Here is an 18,661-nt window from a genome sequence, read left to right on the forward strand (position 1 = left end):
AAATGCCTAATGCAACACATGCAAAATGCAACTAAGATTGGCTCGGCTATTCTAAAGATGGCATGTGAAATGCTACAACTAACAAGTATTCAACTCGGAATTGAAATATAAATGCAGTTAGTATGATGCGTCGAGCCCGGTGTATGCAAGATAGATGAATGATTGCAAACATGCTATCATATTGTATGCTAATTGAAACATGCCCTAATCTAACCATCATAAGCTGGTAAATAAAAGGGAGAAAAACGTGGGGTTGGAAGACATACATCACACGCACGCACACTTATTACAATTGTGGCCTCGCTCGGAGGGTCCGAATAAATAATATACAGTCTGAATAAATAGTACAGTCCGAATAAATGCAAAATCCTAATTAATTAACAAATTAATCTGGGAAAGTAGGTAAATTAGCACGCAAATCCATGGACCGCCTCAGCTCTGTTCCAAATGATGAATGATGCATGCTTGAGTTGCCTTGTGCAGAAATCCATTACGATGCCCCAGTTTGCCTCTGTTTGCAATTGTTCTTGGAATATTGCGCAACGCTCCAAAAGGCCGCTGATTTCTGATTTACTACAACAGAGAGCAACAAAGGGTCATGGCAAAGTATTTTCACATATGTATGCATGACTACTCTTCAGGGAGTGTAGTCCTCGATCCTCGTGCCACCAATCATGCATATCGATGTATGATGGCCGATGAGTCAAATTGCACGACTCAATATGAAATGAATGCACATGAAAACACAACAAGACCTAAACTCCATCATGGGTAATCCGGAATGTCGGCGATAGGAAATTGAGACACGTTCCGTCACTCGAATTACGAAACGTACCTCGTTTCCCGTGCTTGGGCTAACTCCTATCCCAAACACGATGCAAATGAGATGGCATACACAATGCGATTAACATACAACCTAGCATACGCAATGTTATGAAATGGCATACACAATGCTCGATGTGACATGGCATACACAATGCTCTAACATGTAATCTAGCATATGCAATGCTATGGACCGAAATGACATACACAATGCACGATGGACTTACACCAACATGAAGACCTCAACCACACTCACATCAGTGGCCATGAGATGGAAAAGAGACAACCAAAATGCGTGCACACGTGCACGCATATCGAGGACCAAACCTAAGGCATAAAATGCCACTCTATCAAAGCATGGCAAGGGATGAAAGATGGCATACAAACATGTAATTTCCAGCATTGAATCATGATGCTAAATGGTCCCGAAACATGGAAATATGGCACCCGATGCATGAAATAAGCCCCGAAACTCAAAGCTAGACACATGTATTGAATTATAACTATGCAAAGCAAGCATTATTTGGCCATGAAGTGCAAAGACAGAGCCAAGGCAGTCCCAAAACATGCACATTTCTAGTTTAAAGCATGGCCAAAAAGTGCTAACATGATGGACTAAAAAAGCATGCAAATTTGGCTAGCAAGCATGGTTTACATGGCATGTATATGAAGCGTATGAGAACTCATCAAACCAGCCAAAAACAGTGAATAAAATATGACAAAATATGCCCAAATAACCACTAAAATGCAGCCAACATGTGCGAAAATGATGAGCTCCATTGAAAGGGCATGCAAGGGGTTACTCAACACATATATGATGGACACTTAGCATAGCAAAACCAACTCTGGAAATCAAATATGACAGCCCTAAAACTCACCAAAAAGGGCCTGAAATTGATCAATAAAGCATACAATGAAAGGTCCTCTTGAAAGGCCTTGAGGAGGGTTGTTCCACACATGCATGAGGGACATAAAATATGGCCAAAAGGGCCTTGGACAGAGCTAAGGTAGACCTCAAAACCCTCAGAATGAGGCCTGGAACATGACTTCAAAGCATGCAAAAAGGGTTTTGGCTCTCAAAAATGCATCTAAGCCACTGAAAATCCATTGGATTTCAGTGGCTAAGAGACCAAACCATGGCCAATGCAAGTGCTCTAATGCATAGCCCTAATCATGAAGAGATGAAGCATGCATAGGGGGAAGATGACCCCAAAAAGAAAAGAGACCTTAACCAAACTTGAAGAGGAGATTAAAACAAGATCTTTTTCAGTTTATGACAAATCTCGAAAATGTTCACAAGTAAGGCTAAAATATGATGCAAAAAAATCCCTAAAAGAGAGATAGAGGCTAAGGGGAAGTAGACGACCTCAAACAGCAAAGTGCCCTTAAACAAAGTTGAAGAGGAGCTCAAAATAAAACACTTTACAGTTTAGGTCGAGGCCCATAAATGCTTTCAAATGGGGCTAAGTAATGAAGCAAAATAAGGCTAGAAAAGGGGAAATGAAGACTTACCCTTGTAGAGCCGACCTCCAGCGGCTTCTGGACCAAGTTGGTGAGCTTTCAACCTCTGTAAATGACCTCCAAGGTGCTGGAATGAATGAGGGAGGTGGTAGGCTAAGAGGTGTAGGGTAAAATGGCCAAGAATATGAGTGTTTTGAGGCTTGAAGTATAGAGATAGAGGGTTGTATGTATATTTCCAGCCAAAAGCTTCTAACCCTTGAAAATGGAGTTGAAGGGTTGATTATATAGAGGGAGGAGGCCATGGCTTCTTGGAGAAGCCAAGCGAGAGGCTCAAAGCTTCTAAAGGAAGCTTGACCAAAGGGGTCAAGCTTCTTGAAGAAGCTAGACCAAAAGGGTCAAGCTTCCTCAAGAAGCTTGACCAAAGGGGCTAACTCCTCTTTGAAGCCAAGCAAAGGGGTGAAAACCAACTTAAAAGGGGCCAAAATAAGGACAAAACCCTCGGACAGTGGGTCAAGTGTAAAACAGCTGGCACAGCTGGAACACACTCAGAGAGACAAAACTGGCCTACCAGTTCAAAAGGGTCAGGGTAGTCGGCCGACCACCTCCCCTAGTCGGCCGACCAGGGGTCAAAAGGTTCAAGAAAAATTGCTGGTCGGCCTATCCAGAAAGGTGGCCTCCCAAATGAGTAGAACACAGCCCTGTGGTGAAAAACTAGAAAATGTGACCCAAGAGAGAGAAAAACCAACTTTTCAAAGGGTTTCAAAAGGGTCAAGAGGAATTACTGGTCGGCCTACCCATATTGGTGGCCTCCCAGATGAGCACAACACAATGATGGTAAGAAAAGCCAGAAATTGTGGCTCAAAAGTGAGAAAAACTAGCTTTCTGTCAGAAAAATCGGCTTTAGGAGAGAGAAAAAGAGAAAACTGGTTTTTCAGGGGAAAAGGTGGCCTCCCACCATACTACCACCTCCCTAGCAATGAAAATAGGTTCCCTACCAAAAATGGACCAAGACGGATGCAAAACGAGGGTTCGGGGGTGAAAACGCGTAGTCTAGGGCCCCGAAAACAGGCTGTTAGGCACCGGAAGTGGCGTATGACCACGAAGGTGGTCTCTTACAGTGTCCCTCTAAAGGGAGGAAATAAGGTGTGTGCCAAAAACCAGAGCAAACGGAGGTAGTTAAGCGGTCCCGAACCGAGGCACACGGTCGACGGCTCCGAAAACCGAAAACTGGGCTCCAAACAGGAAAAATGGCCTACGACCACGAAACGTAGCCTACGGCCACTGAGAGATGGTCTACGAGACCTCTCCCTCCCTTCGGGAAGAGAAAACAGAGAAAACAGGACCTGGTTCACAAACCGAGACAAAGCACAAAAGAGCCCCGAAGTTTGGAGGCAAGGTTCGCAGCCGAGACTCCGCAACCTCAGAACGAGCACAATATGCAACATCACCGAGCACTCAGTTGGCGACGTCTGAGTCTTAAGGTTGGTCAAAAATGGGGTGTCTGCAGTTGCCCCTCTTTGACAGAACTCGAAAGTCGTAATTGACGGGAGTGAATGTCAAAGCCCAGAGACGACCCATTTTTAACAAGGCCGAAGACTTAGACAAACAGGCAAGATAACAAAGATGTGCCCGCAGGCATAGGGCAAGATGTAAAATGATATGCACAAAGCCGGACGTAACTCATGATCATGCAAAGCAGCAAGCTGTAATGAAGCGCACACGCAACAGTTTTAAGCAAGAATGATGTAAAATGATATGCACAAAGCCGAACGTAACTCATGATCATGCAAAGCAGCAAGCTGTAATGAAGCGCACATGCAACAGCTTTAAGCAAGAATGCAAAGCAACAACTACATTTCATGCAGTGTAAGAATGTGGAGAATTATTCAATTCTCGCCACGTCTCACATGGAGAAGATACAATACCTACGCGATTCGTCTGGTTGCACCAGCTTCAAATGAACCGTACATACAATATCGTGCCTGCAAAAGAGGGAAACTTAACAAGCACAACATAGTTAGCAACACATGTTCAACGCTATATCGAACGTAGACAAACAGGGTGCCGATGGGAAAGTGCATCGCAATGCGAGAGACACGCGCGTGTCAACGCAAGCTAAGCATGAGGATATGACAATACCCATGAAACGTGCACAACAATGCAAGTGGTATGCATGAGAATGTAAGTGACGTGCATAACAATGCAGGATAAGTGCAAACTCGAATGCATGTTTGACACGAAACAACGAGCAAAGAAATGCAAGTTTTTGACGAGTGCGACTCAATCGTGACCTCCGGTTTACCTCCCAGAAGGGTCATAATGCGCTCAAAAAGGATACATTTTGCTCTTGACGAGTGACGATGAAACGCACATCAAAAGTTGGAGTTGAAGCTCTCGCGGAGGGATTTCGCGACGAAAAGTGCACTTTTCTTGTACTTTCTCGAGTGCTGGGGAGTCTGATCACTACCAAAATTTGCAGAGACCTTGGAGACTATCTTGCGAACACCACCAACCAGGTTTGGTCCCAGGGGGAGGCCACCGACCAGGTTTGAGGGAGAGAGGTGGTCGGCCTACCAGAAAAGGTGGTTAGCCGACCACCTAGCCCAAATCCGGGGCAGTTTGGTCTTTTTGCTCTCATTTTTTTAAATCTACTCGGTCAAACAGCTTTTCCTCACAACTCTAACTCCGAAATCAGTCCCTCTACCTTCCTAGAGCATTTTCCCTCTCAGATCTGCGCTCCATACGCGTTCTCCAACACCCCACGCAAAGTTATTTCATGAAATCTTCCGATTTTCTTCACTTTGAATCGATTAGATTTTGATTTCGGTGCTTCTTTCTTCATTTTCGCCACTTGAGGTGAGTTTGTCTCAATATTTGGAAGATTTTCTCGGGAGTTGACTTTTGTTGACTTTTTCATTTCTCGAGAGTTGACTTTTGTTGACTTTTTCCAATGTTGGCTCGTTTTGCTCATTTTTGCTCCTTTTTGCAGATTTTTCGAAATGGCCGATCACTTTCCTTAGGGTGGAGGTCCTCCAAGTGCCGGAGATGATCCAGATATTATGGCTCTGCCTCCGAGGGTTCGACCATTTATTCCTGAGAGGTACGACCCTCCGACACATGTCCTCCCTCAGGCAGTTTTCTATCATTTTACTGATTTCGATGATCGAGCACCTGTGGATCTTTTATTGCGGGAGCCGGAGTCCCACCTCTCCCATCAGGCACAGGAGGTATGTACTTCACTTTTACACTTTCTGCCATGTGTAATGTAGTCTGCATTTTTCGTGCATTCTACGCTTTTGCCATGCTTATCTGCTCATTCTAGCACATTGCTTGTTCTGAACACTTTAGCTTATGACACAACATTCTGTTTGCATTTTGAACACACAGTTTAATCACTTGAATTTCTGAACACACAGCCCATAAATTGATTGTGAACGCACAGCACACACTTGTTGAGAGTAGAACACGCAGCCCAAACTTTTAATTTCCGAACACTTAGCCCAAATTTAAGGTGAACACGCAGTACACACTTGTTGAGAGTAGAACACGCAGCCTAATGCTTTTGAAATCTGAACAAACAGCCCAAGTACTTGATGTTGAACACACGGTTAAAACTTTGAGGTGAACACACAGCCCACTGATCTTGAAATCTGAACACACAGCCCAAATACTTGATATTGAACACACGGCTCAAACTTTGAGGTGAATACACAGCCCACTGATCTTGAAATCTGAACACACAGCTCAAACACTTCTATTCTGAACACACAGCTCAAACTTTAAGATGAACACACGGCCCACTGATTTTGAAATCTGAACACACAGCCCAAATACTTGATGTTGAACACACGGCTCAAACTTTGAGGTGAACACACAGCCCACTGATCTTGAAATCTGAACACACAACTCAAACACTTCCATTCTGAACACACAGCTTGAACTTTGAGATGAACACACAGCCCAAATACTTGATGTTGAACACACGACTCAAACTTTGAGGTGAACACATAGCCCACTGATTTTGAAATCTGAACACACAGCTCAAACACTTCTATTCTGAACACACAGCTCGTATACTTCAATTGTACGCAGCTCACAGCATTGTATCTGATTTGGTTTACACACAACTTATACATGTCATTTGCACGCAGCTTATTCATTTCATTCTGAAACTGAATACATGTGTTCATTATGAATGCAGGTGTCTTCTCGTATCACACGAGGGTATGGCTCCATCGTCGCGAGGGAGTGGTACGCAGATCTCCCGGAGGCTGTCCGCGAGTGGGTTGACCAGGCGGGGTTTGGACCTTTCTGTACAGGGATATCCCGCTATCCTGCCAGTAGGACATTGATGGGTGCGCTTGTAGAGAGATGGTGGGACACCACCAACTCTTTCCATTTCTCTGCTACCGAGGACATGACTATGACCCCATTTGATTCTGCGATTCTGATAGGCCTCGACATGGGAGGCTGGCCAATCCCATATGATAAGGATATGGGTGAGTGGGAGGCCGCCTGGATTTATCTATTAGGAGCTCGCCCGCCGGTCGACAGATCCTCAGGCCGAGTCCGGTATGCCTGGTTTTCCACACAGTTCAGGGGGAGGGTGCCCGAGACTCCCGTGGAGGTAGCACAGTACACTCGTGGATTTTTTATGTTCCTCTTCGGGACCACTCTATTCGCCGATAGGGGGAACACCATTGGGCTATATCTGCTGAGTGCCCTGGTAGACCTCTCACAGGTTAGTTAGTATGACTGGGGTGGCACCGGCTTGGCTACCCTCTATTGCTACATGAGCGTGACCTCCCGCGAACGGGGGAACATAGTTGGTAGCTACTGGAGAGCCTGGGAGGTACCTTCTGCCCTCTTGACTTACATTTCTGCTTTTCATTATCTGTACATTGCACGCACGGGACACTTTACATTCTGTACTCACATTCTGCATTCAGCATTCTGTATTTAGATTCTGCACTCAGCATTCTGTATTCTGATGGCTTTTGCCCTGTTTTCCACAGTTAAGGGTTTTTGCGTACTTCCCGACGCTAGCCCCAGAGCTCGAGGTGGAGGCGCCCCTCATGACCCCCTATTCACTCGTTTTCGAAGGCTAGTACCGGCCGTGTCCTCGGGAGACTCTCCCCTACCTGCGACAGTATTTCGACACGGTGCGGCCGACAGAGGTAATTCAGAACTCTCAGTTCTCTATGTTTTCACCTTTGATTTATTTTGCACATCTATGATTTCTAATCGACTTATGCATTGGTTATTTGCAGATTACATGGCAGCCTTGGGTGCCTTTGGGTGGGGAGCTCCGATTTCAGCTTACCGGAGGATGGGCCGCCTATCGGTACAGGATCCTGTTTGAGGGTCCAGTTGGTAGGGCCTGGTTCTTGGGGGAACTCTTCCTTCGCCAGACTATGGGTTACCCCGAGCAGAGTGTCCCCGCAGCACCTTCGGTCGACATGCGGTCCACCGATAGGCTCACTCTCCAGGGTGTTACTGACGCCAGGTTGGGCACCGATGTATTGCTACACTTGGAGGACGGAGAGTACGCGACCTACCGTCATACATATTTGATGCCTCCATTGGCAGGTGTCCGTACCCCCACGAGGAGGTCTACTGGCATGCTATCCTCGAGTCGCACCCGAGCTAGAGACATTCCTTCGACCAGTAGGGCTGGTACATCTAGGGGTGGGGCTGGACTGGTCCCCCCGATTCCCTCGACTTATAATCATGCAGGATGGCCAGACATTCTGACCGAATTGACGGGTTGGCGATATGGGAGCTCCTACCCGATTTCGATAGAGCCTCCTATGCCTGATCATCGATACGTCAGTAACCCTGACTCACCACCGGTAAGCTCCACTGCTTTTCATTTATCACTCAGATACTTAGGCATTCATTCAGTCATTGATGATCTGAGCTTTTATTTGCAGCCACCCAAAGAGTACATGGATGGGATGCTCGGATTAGTGGCCTCGCTCGAGGGCATGGTCTTGCAGAGAGAGGCGTAGCTGTCCATCCTCGGTTTCCAGGTACTCTTTAATTTTCTCGCATTTATCATACTTCTGATGACATATTGAGCTTGAACATCTTACTGCATTGATTTACTGTATGTATGGAGCACACCTGACACACACCACATTCATGTACTGTATCTGCATGCACCCACTTCATGTAGTTTTCTTGCATCTGCATCTGATATACATACTTTGGCTGACGTATTGCACTCGTTCTTTTCAGATGCCTCCGCTACATACCAGGCCATGGGTCGGGCCATCTGGGCCTTCTCGAGGAGCTGGGCCATCTAGGCCTTCTCGAGGAGTTGGGAGAGGGGAGTCGTCTCACAGACGAGGTGGGCGCAGAGCACTTATCATACAGGAGGAGTCCAGCGAGGAGGAGGGGCCTGCGCATCCCCAGTCAGAGACATCTGCTGACAGAGAGGGTGTTTCCGGTTCTAGTTCCAGTTCTGGAGATGAGGCCGAGGAGGATCCCGAGGATGACAGCGCTGACTCAGATGGCGATGATGGTGCTAAGGCTGTTCCGCAGAAGAGGACGAAGAGGGCCTCTTACTCCTGTGCTTGAGAGCATTGATGCTGCTGTTCCCTGCTTTATTTACCTTTTTACTAGTAGTTGTAGCACATTGTACATTGTTAGGCAATTTTATTTTCTGTAAAACTTGTACCCTTGTTGTAAAATGTTGTAGCAAATGAAGCATGATGGAATGAAACAGCTTTTGAAAAAGTGTTGTATTTTATGTTCTTAGCATCGCATCGCATCATTTTGCATGCAAAAAAAAATGAGATTTGAATGAAAATTGAGCATCGAAAATTTGCCAAGTCAGGTAGTGAACCGACACAACAAACTAAACAACTTAACTTACTAAGAAACAACAAAACCTTAGCAAGTTTACAACTTGATAAACAAGACACAACAACGTTGATTAAACAGAGAGTAACAACTCAATATACAAAACTCGACAGCTCGACAAAACTTAACAACTCGATAAACTTGACAACTCGACAAACGAAACAACGACTCGATAAGAAAAACAACAACTCGATAAGCAAAACTTAACAACAACTTTGATAAACAAAATGCATTTCGGACGATTTGGGTGACGGAACGCATCCGAAACAGAGGGAAACTCGCACCTTTAACATTCCCGATGCATGGAAATGCTAGGAACTCACTTCTAGAAGCTAGGAAAAGACCAAAGGGGTGTTTTCCTCCATGGCCGACCACCTTTGGGAGCTGGCCGACCAGCTTTTTCGTTTAGAGACCAAGGGGGTGGTCGGCCTACCAGAAAAGGTGGTCGGCCGACCACCTAGCTCAGCAACCATCAGTTTTAAAAATGCTTGGGAGCACTAAAAGGGGATCACTAAAGGGAGCACTAATGATGTGGCAATGGGCCCTGCCCACTTTTTATGCCTTGTTTTTATTTTTTTATTATTTTTTTTGTCATTTCCAATGTATTAGTGCTATTAGTGATGTATTTTTTAGTGGTCTAAATCATTGTTGCATCAGTTTTTTGACACGTGTCCCCTGAACAGTGCCTTATCCTTTTTAAAAGTCCTAGCTCCGTGGCTCATTCATTTCACCTCAGTTTTGCACCAAAATGGAGGCGTTTCTCGTCGAAAATCTCGCAGCTTGGATTGCTACTTTAGACAGCTCGGAAAAGTTAAACTTCTGGGGCTTCGGCTTGAATGCACTATTCACGCTGAGCCGTACTTCACTGCACCTTCCTTTCCTCCATGCTGCGGCGAGGTTTTGGAACCCGGTAACACATATCTTTAGCTTCGGCAGGCAAGAGATATGTCCGACCTTCAAAGATTTTCAAGTTTTGATGGAATCTGAATGCCATGAAGAGATTTTGTCCCAGTTTCGCTTCAGTCACGCCCAAGCTTTAGGACAGATGTGTGGGCTCACCATGCATGATGCTCGGTCTCTGATCTGCTACGGGGAACTGGATATCCTTGGCTTGATTCATCGCTTTTCTAATGCCGGTAACCGCGGCGACCATCATTGGCAAGGTTTTCGGCAACACACCCTTTGCTTGTGCATGCTATCTCACTTTTTGCTTGCCCCGGGCTTTAGCGGATCTAGTATTCGTCTGATTGAAGTTGCTCAAGGCTTGAAGGAAGGAAAGAGCTACATTGTCATGACATTGATCGAGACGCTGATGGGCTTGGATGCTTTCTATCGCCGGGAGACGACCAGATTTGCGGGGAGTCCACTACTGCTGCAGGTAATGTTTCCCACCCTTTCTCACATATATATTGCTCATATCACTCGGCCCTCAGGCTCGGTTTTTCTCAAAAAACCCTTTTCTCACTTTTCTCTTATCGTACATCTCTCTATTCTTTATTCTCTCATTTTTCATCCCCCCCCAGGTATGGTTGATGGATAAATTGCATGTTGTGGACTCTTGCTCAGCCTACTCAGCTCACGGCTACTTCTTCCGACAACGACTAGTCGATGCCCTTAATGAGGGATGGTGGTTCGACTGGATGTGCAATTTGTCTGCGGATCGCATTGCTTGGTGTTGTCCTTGGCTCAATCTCTCGGCAATGAGCTATAGCATGTCCCAGCAGACCGGGATCCAATTGATTGGTCTGACTCACTGTGTGTTCTACTTTCCGTTCCGGTTCCAGCGCCAATTCGGTCATGATCAGACTTGCCCGCCAGAGGGGATAGAGTATCCTGCCGTATTCTCGGTTTGAGGCGCACAACTTGCCCTGTATGCCACAGCATGGAGGACTAGAGAACTCCTGGCCCTCGCTCCCACTTTCAGTTGCACTTTGTTTGATGAGTGCTTGGATTGGCTCAATGAAGAGGCACAGATTGGGCCCAACTTGGCATCGACGACTTTGATCAGCTCTAGGAGGGGGCGCAGGAACACCTGACTTGACTATGCCCCGGATTTTATTGCTTTATTAGTACTTTCAAGTTTTCTTTATGAATGTAATAAAAAGCAACTTCAATTTGTATGCAAGAGCAGGAGAACTCTGTATTGAAATTAATGAAATTGAAGGTTGTGGGTATTGAAATTTTTTCGTTTTGGTCCAAAAATGGTCTAAGTTGTAAAAAGATTAATTTGAACAAAGTCAACTTTTATTAAAACTTTTCAAAACCGTTTTCAATATGGATCAGAACTGGATATGCCTGAGATCTGTCACTGAGATGCACAACCCCGGATCCCTGCAACTGGAAAGTTGCCCCTAGTCTGAAGAGTATCGTGGCACTGCACAGCAACGGAAAGTTGCCCCTAGTCTGAATAGCACTGCACCGGAGATTATGATTGAAGCTCTTGAATGCTGAATAGACAGAGATGACCTAGATGATCAAATGGACAAAGTTGATCGGGGAAAAGTTTATGGCTGAACCTCAGGATGAAGTTGCCTACGTATCTCAAAGATAGGAATCAAGCCTTACGTAGTTCAGGCTTAGGTTCACTCGAGTATTTTCACTCTCCTTTTACGCTCTAACTTTTGCCAAGGCCACCCTTTGCGGGTTTTCAACCTTGCGAGCTCAGTTTTTATATTTTCCAATTTTTCAATGCTCTAACTTTTGCTTAGGTCGCCCTTTCGGGTTTTCTGCCTAGTGAGCCTCTTAGGGGTAATATTTCTTCAACTTGTCCAAGTTGATCGGTTGGGAGAACTCTAGGCCATCTAGATCCATTCGAACCACAGCTCCACCTGACTAGATAGCTTTGATGATGTAGGGACCAGTCCAATTGAGTCTAAACTTGCCCCTAGGGTCGTAGATGGGAGCTCGGTTGTCCTTGAGCACCAAATCTCCTTCTTTTAGATTCCTGGACTTAACTTTCTTGTTGAAAGCCCTAGCAATTCTGCGCTGATAACCTTGACCATGCTACAGTGCTTTTAGTCTTCTCTCATCAAAGAGCATGAGTTCCTCAAACCTGCTCTGCTGCCAATCTACTTCGGCTATTTGATACTCAGCCAATACTCGCAATGAGAGAACCTCAATCTCGATAGGTAGAACGACTTCCATCCCATAAACCAACAAATACGAAGTCGTCCCAGTAGAAGTTCTAATTGAACTCCGGTAGCCCCACAAAGCAAACGGCAGCTTATCTGGCCAATCCCGGTAGGTTTCCACCATTTTCTGCAGTTTGTGTTTGATATTCTTGTTGGCGGCCTCGACCGCTCCATTGGTTTGCGGCAGATATGTAGACGACTTATGAAAAGCCACGTTGTATTTCTCTAACAAGTCAATCACTTCCTTCTTGAAGTGGGAACCATTATCTGAAATGACCTCGTTCGGGACCCCGTAGCGGCAGATGATGTTGTTCCTGATGAACTTTGCAACGTGCGACGCCTTCAACACCGCATAAGACTGGGCCTCAACCCACTTCATGAAATAATCTATCGCGACCAGGATGAACTCAGGCCCATTCGACCCTTTTGGAGTAACAGCCCCGATCACGTCGATTCCTCAAACTGAAAATGGCCATGGCGAAATCATATTGTACAGCTTCGACGGCGGGATGTTCATGTGATTTGCATGAATTTGACACTTGTGGCATCACCGAACAAAGCTGATACAATCCTCCTCCATGGTGGACCAGTAGTAACCCTGTCTGAGGATCTTCCGCGCTAGCATTACTCCGTTCATATGCGAACCGCATTCCCCTCCATGGATGGCCTCCATCAGGCGCTTCGATTCTTTGGCTTCAACGCACAGCTTGTGCATTCCCAGATGAACTGAACGACCATTCTTCTGATTGCCCTTTTATCCTTGGCATTTACCCCTGGCGGATATGCTTCCTTCTCCAAGAAATTCCAAATATCGTAATACCAGGGGTTTTCATCCTGAACCTCATCTATAGCAGCAATCGACTCATAGGCTGGCGCAAATTTCTGGTCAATAATGACTGGACACATCCGGACTCCGAACGGGATGTCTATCATGGAAGATAGAGTTGCTAAAGAATCTGCGAACCTATTGTTCTCTCTTAGTAGATGAGCAAAGTTCAGCTTCTCAAACCGAGGAATCAACAAGTCCAAGGTCTGGTGATACATCATCATCTTTTCTTCTTTGACTTTCCAGTCTCCTTTTGCTTGACACATAACAAGGTTCGAGTCCCCGATGACGTCCAACCGTCTTGCCCCTAGTTCCCGGGCTGCTTCTGGACCGACAATGCATGCCTCATATTCTGCTTCGTTGTTCGAGACTTTGAATCGGAGTTTGAAGGCTAGAGGGATACGGGAATTGTCGGGTGCTATTAGTAACACCCCTAGCCCATACCCGTACTGATTTGACGCTCCGTCAAAGTACATCATCCAAGTTTCATCTTCGATGTGCAAAATGGCTTCATCTGGGAATAAGTACTCAACTACTTCACCCCCTTCTACTGGATGATCGGCTAAGAATTCCACTACTGCTCTTCTCTTGACTGACTTGCGTGTCACATATTTCAGATTGAATTCGGAAAGCAACAGCGACCAATGAGCTAGGCTACCCGTAAGTGCCGATTTCTCGAAGAGATATTTGATGGGATCGAGTCGTGAAACCAACATTACGGAGTGAGCTAATAGGTAGTGCCGTAGCTTCCTGGTAGCCCATACCAAAGCTAAGCAAGCCTTTTCCAACGGTGTGTAACGAGTCTCATACTCTAGCATCTTCTTGCTCAGATAGTAGATGACTCTCTCCACTTTGTCCTCTGATTCTTGCGCGAGCATACAACCCATTGTGGTCTCTGTCACTGAAAGGTACAATATCAACGGTTTCCCCGGCTCTGGTGGTGACAACACGGGCGGGTTCTATAAGTATTCCTTAATTTGCTCAAAAGCAGCTTGGCATCAGTCGTCCCATTAGAATTTCGTGCCTTTCTTCAGGAGACCAAAAAGTGGTTCACAAGTCAAGGTTAATTTTGAGATAAATCGTCTTATGAATTGCACTTTACCCAGAAAGCCTCGCACCTCATTTTCAGTCCTTGGTGGTGGCATTTCAAAGATGGCCTTGATTTTGGAAGGGTCGACTTCGATACCTCTTTGTGTAATCAGAAACCCCAGCATTTTTCCCGCTGTAACACCAAACGTACACTTCTAAGGATTTAGCCGCAACCGAAATTCTCTGATCCTTTGAAAAAACTTTTGCAAGGTGGTGTAGTGGCCCTCTCTTTCTTTGGACTTGACAATCATGTCGTCCACGTACACCTCAACCTCTTTGTGGATCATGTCATGCAATATTATGGTCGCGGCTCGTTGATATGTAGCTCCAGCATTTTTCAACCCAAACGGCATCACTCTGTAGCAGCATGTCCCCCACGGGGTGGTGAAGGCAGTCTTTTCCCGGTCTTTTGGTGCTATCACTATCCAATTGTAGCCTGAGAAGCCATCTATAAACGAAAGCAAAGCATGCCCCGCTGTGAAGTCCACTAACTCATCGATCTACGTCAAGGGAAAGTTGTCCTTCGGACTAGCTCTGTTCAAATCCCTGAAATCCACGCACACCCTGATCCTGCCGTCCTTCTTCGATACCGGAACTATGTTGGCCAACCAAGTCGGGTATTCGGATACCAGCAGGAACCCTGCGTCAATTTGCTTGGTGACCTCTTCCTTAATCTTAAGAGCCCAGTCCGGGCGAATCCTTGTGAGTTTCTGTTTAACGAGTCGGGCCTCGGGGTCAAGAGGGATCCGGTGCTGTACAATCTCAGGATCGATTCCGGGCATGTCTTCGTAGGACCACGCGAAAACATCTTTGAAATCTTTTAATAAAGCGACTAAGCACTCGCGTTCCTCCGAAGACAACGTGGACCCAATCTGGACCAGCCGCGGGTCCTCCTCAGTACCAATATTCACAGTAGTGATTTCATCAACTAAAGGTTTAACAAATCTTTCCTGCTCTTGTTCAATTAAGCGTTTCAAAACCGGAGGAATTTCTTCCTCGTCGTTTTCATCAAAATTTTGAAAGTCTAAATTAATGCAATAAATCAAGGGCACAGAAAAGTACTTTGAAACCACTGCTACTTGATTCTCATTAAGCACATCTAAATCGTCCGATTCTTCGGTTACAACATACTCAAAAGAGAAAGAAAAAGACGACCTGGACAAGACTGTGGCATCCGAGTTATCATCCCCAGGATTACCAGACTCAGACTCAGTCGAGCTGGAACCTGATTCTGACTCACAAGATTCAGTGGAATCAGATTCCGGCTCACTACCTGACCCGGTGCTGCTGGACAAAAATCCCTCTTCATACTGCCAAATGAGAGAGGGTGCGATAGATGCAACCAAAATAGTTGCTGGTAGGCCCGCAGTCGTTCCATTCGCGATCATGCATACCGAGAAGTTATCTCCCAAGCACTTCTGTTCGATCGGAGGATCTGAAAGTAGACACGCCAGCGCTACCCCCATTTCATTTTCAGAGTCCTCAGACTGCACTTTCTTACTCTGCTCAGCCTCACCCAATGGGTCCGTCTGCTCTTCGGCAACGTCATCCCCGGATAACTGCAGATCAAAGAAGATCTCGAAACCAGGCGCACGCTTCCTCTCCGCGTTCAGCCATGGCTCTGGGAAGCCACAAAATGGAAAGTCCTCACCCTCCCAAACGAAGCGTCCGTTTAGGGTACCCTGAATGGGCCTATGCATCAGCTCAAAAGGATTCCCAGCCTGCTTCCCTCTGCCTCTCCCAGCCATTTCCTTTCCCTTTCTTATCCAATCCTCTTTAGTGGGCAGATAACCCAAGCCAAATGTATGGGGGTTGTGTAGCACTTTGGCCAATGCTGCGACGCTCTCCCGGCCGCTCTTTCCCAATCCCATCCCGGGGATGTGTTGAAGCTTGTTCATGAGGTATACAGATTGAGCACTGACGTACATTCCCTCATTAATAGCCATGATGTTCTGCACAACCCGAGCCTCAGCTAAGGTAAAACCCGACATAAACACATCCTCCATGCCATGCTCAATTTCCAGGACTGGCGTAGACACCTCCGGCGGTGGATGGATCGATGAATTTCCAAAAATGATGGCTAGTCCCTTCCCATGGGGGTATTTCACCATCTGATGCAAGGTGGATGACACTGCTTTCACCTGGTATAGCCACGGCCGCCCCAAGAGCATATTGAAAGTTGTCGGAACTTCTAAGACGTGGAAGTCTATCTCATGTTGTCCTGGCCCAACCTTGGTCTAAATTTTTACTGTCCCCATGACTTCTCGGCTTGTGTTGTCATACGCCCGAATTACCTGGGCTGTCGGCACAAAGTCCGTGTTCTTTAAACCGATGGCATACGCTGTCCTTGTCGGGCAGACATTGATGGCAGACCCTGTGTCTACAAGCACCACGAGTATCCATTTGTTTCTACATTCCATGGAGTTGTAGAGTGGCCTGTTATGGTTCGCACCCTCAGGTGGTAGCTCTTTGTTAGAGAAAGTCAACATCGGGGTAGCTCTTCCCGGAAAAACTAAGCCCACCAGCTGTTTGGGCGTGGTGTCTATAGAGAGCTTGGCCTTGTCCATGGCCGATAAGACAGCCTGTCTGTGTACTCGTGATGCCATAAGCAGTCCCCAGATGGAGATGTCTGCTTGTATCTTCTTTAACTGCTTCAGTACAGCCTCTTCTTCGATTTGCTTCTCTTTCTGTCTTTCAACTTCCTTATCCTTCCTAGATGCCTCTGGCTGGTCTAGGTGCCGGGGCTTGAAATACCGCCCGCTTCTCATCATATGATCGACCTCACCGGTATACCAAGTATCGTCTGGCTGATTGCTCTCCCAATCCTCATCCGTGTGGGCAAGACATAAATCATCATCCTCCCACCACATTCCATCGGCAGCCGACAGACACCTGCCCGGCTCCGGTATGATTATACTCGTAGTACCTTCAGCCCACATGCTCGCAGCATCTTCTGTCCTTGTGCCCACAGCACTTTCAGTCCCCTCATGGGCTTTAGCTTTCCTGATTCTCTCAGAATCCCAAAACCTTTCTTGTTCTACCTGTGTCGGTGCAGTTTGTTGTTCAGCTTTCCCTGCATTCACAATGCCCAAATCTTGAGCGAAATTTTTAGTACCGGCGCTCTCCAGCAATACATTCTGATTTCCGACCCTTCCGGCCACAATTGATATTCTCGCCCCTGCCGGGCCCTGTTCCAACTGAGATTTTTCGACGACGTCTGGTAGGTCATCAAGCCACCCAGTAGCCTTTGCCGATTCCTCATAATCAAACCAGTTGACTGCCGCGTCTCCTGGATCTTGGTCGTTGAAAAATTGGAGGTTGGCCAAGTCCTCTTCCATAGTCGTCAAACCATCTGTCCCCTACTCAAATCCATCCCCTCGGATCACACACAGCTCTGCCCTCTCTGGCAATTCAATATTAGGCTCAAACTGGCCTGCTAGCAGAATGTAATCACTCGGATCGTAGGCTTCCCCAGCGACACTCCCAGACTGCTTAAACCCTGATTGAACAATTCCATCCTCCTCTGAAATCTCCTCTGTTCTGTCTTTGCCAGTCACCACCATTGGCTCGAGTTGGGTTCTGGAGATGTCCAACATGCACAAAGAGTCAGTGCAGTCAGGAAGGAGCACCTCCGGCTTAGGTAGGTGGGAAGGAGTGATATAGATGCTAAGATCGTAAGGCACGACCCCAATCTGGATAAAGTTGACTCTTTAGTGAGGTGAAGCTTGGTTGTGTGTAGGGAGCAGGTTAGTTGTGACGTTGGGTTTTTCTGGAGGCAGGATCACCTGTTTGTCAATGAGATCTTGAATCTCATGACGCAGTCAGAAACATTGGTCAGTGTCATGACCATGTTGTTGGTGATATGCGCAATATTTGGCTGGGTTGTGAGAGGGGGGGAGTGGGTCTGGTAATGGCCTCGGCTCCAGGGGTTTTAGATGCCCTTTCCTGATTAATACCCCTAGAGCCTTGGACAGGGGCATATACAATGGGGTGAAGGTTCTTTGGCCTCTGGGTTGGTATTTGGTGGTCTGTGTATTGCTTCCGGATGCATCGGAGAAAGGTGTGGCTGCCATGGGTCTTGGAAGCGGAGGGGGAATGGTGGTGCCCATGCTCACCTCCGAAGCTCTTGCAGTTGTAGCGCCACTTGGGCCTGCATTGTTGTTGCGGTCAAAGGTTCTTCTGGGCTGCTCTCTATCTTGATCAATCAGACCCTGTTTCATTGCATCTTCGATTTGTACCCCCATTTCATGTAGATCTGAAAAAGTGGGGAAGGGGAGCACAATCATTTTTTGCATCAGTTTTGGCTGGAGATTGCGCACAATCATCGTGATTTGATCTTTGTCGATAGGCCTCAGGGTCATCATTGAAGCCTTCGCCCTCCACCGAGTTACGAAATCCAAGAAGCTCTCCTTAGGCTCCTGCCTTGTTGTTTCGAGATCTCGGGTCGTAATCTCGATTTGGGTAT

This window comes from Camellia sinensis, chromosome 4, assembly GCF_055761805.1.
Source record: "Camellia sinensis isolate YWXY chromosome 4, ASM5576180v1, whole genome shotgun sequence".
NCBI lineage: Eukaryota > Viridiplantae > Streptophyta > Magnoliopsida > Ericales > Theaceae > Camellia > Camellia sinensis.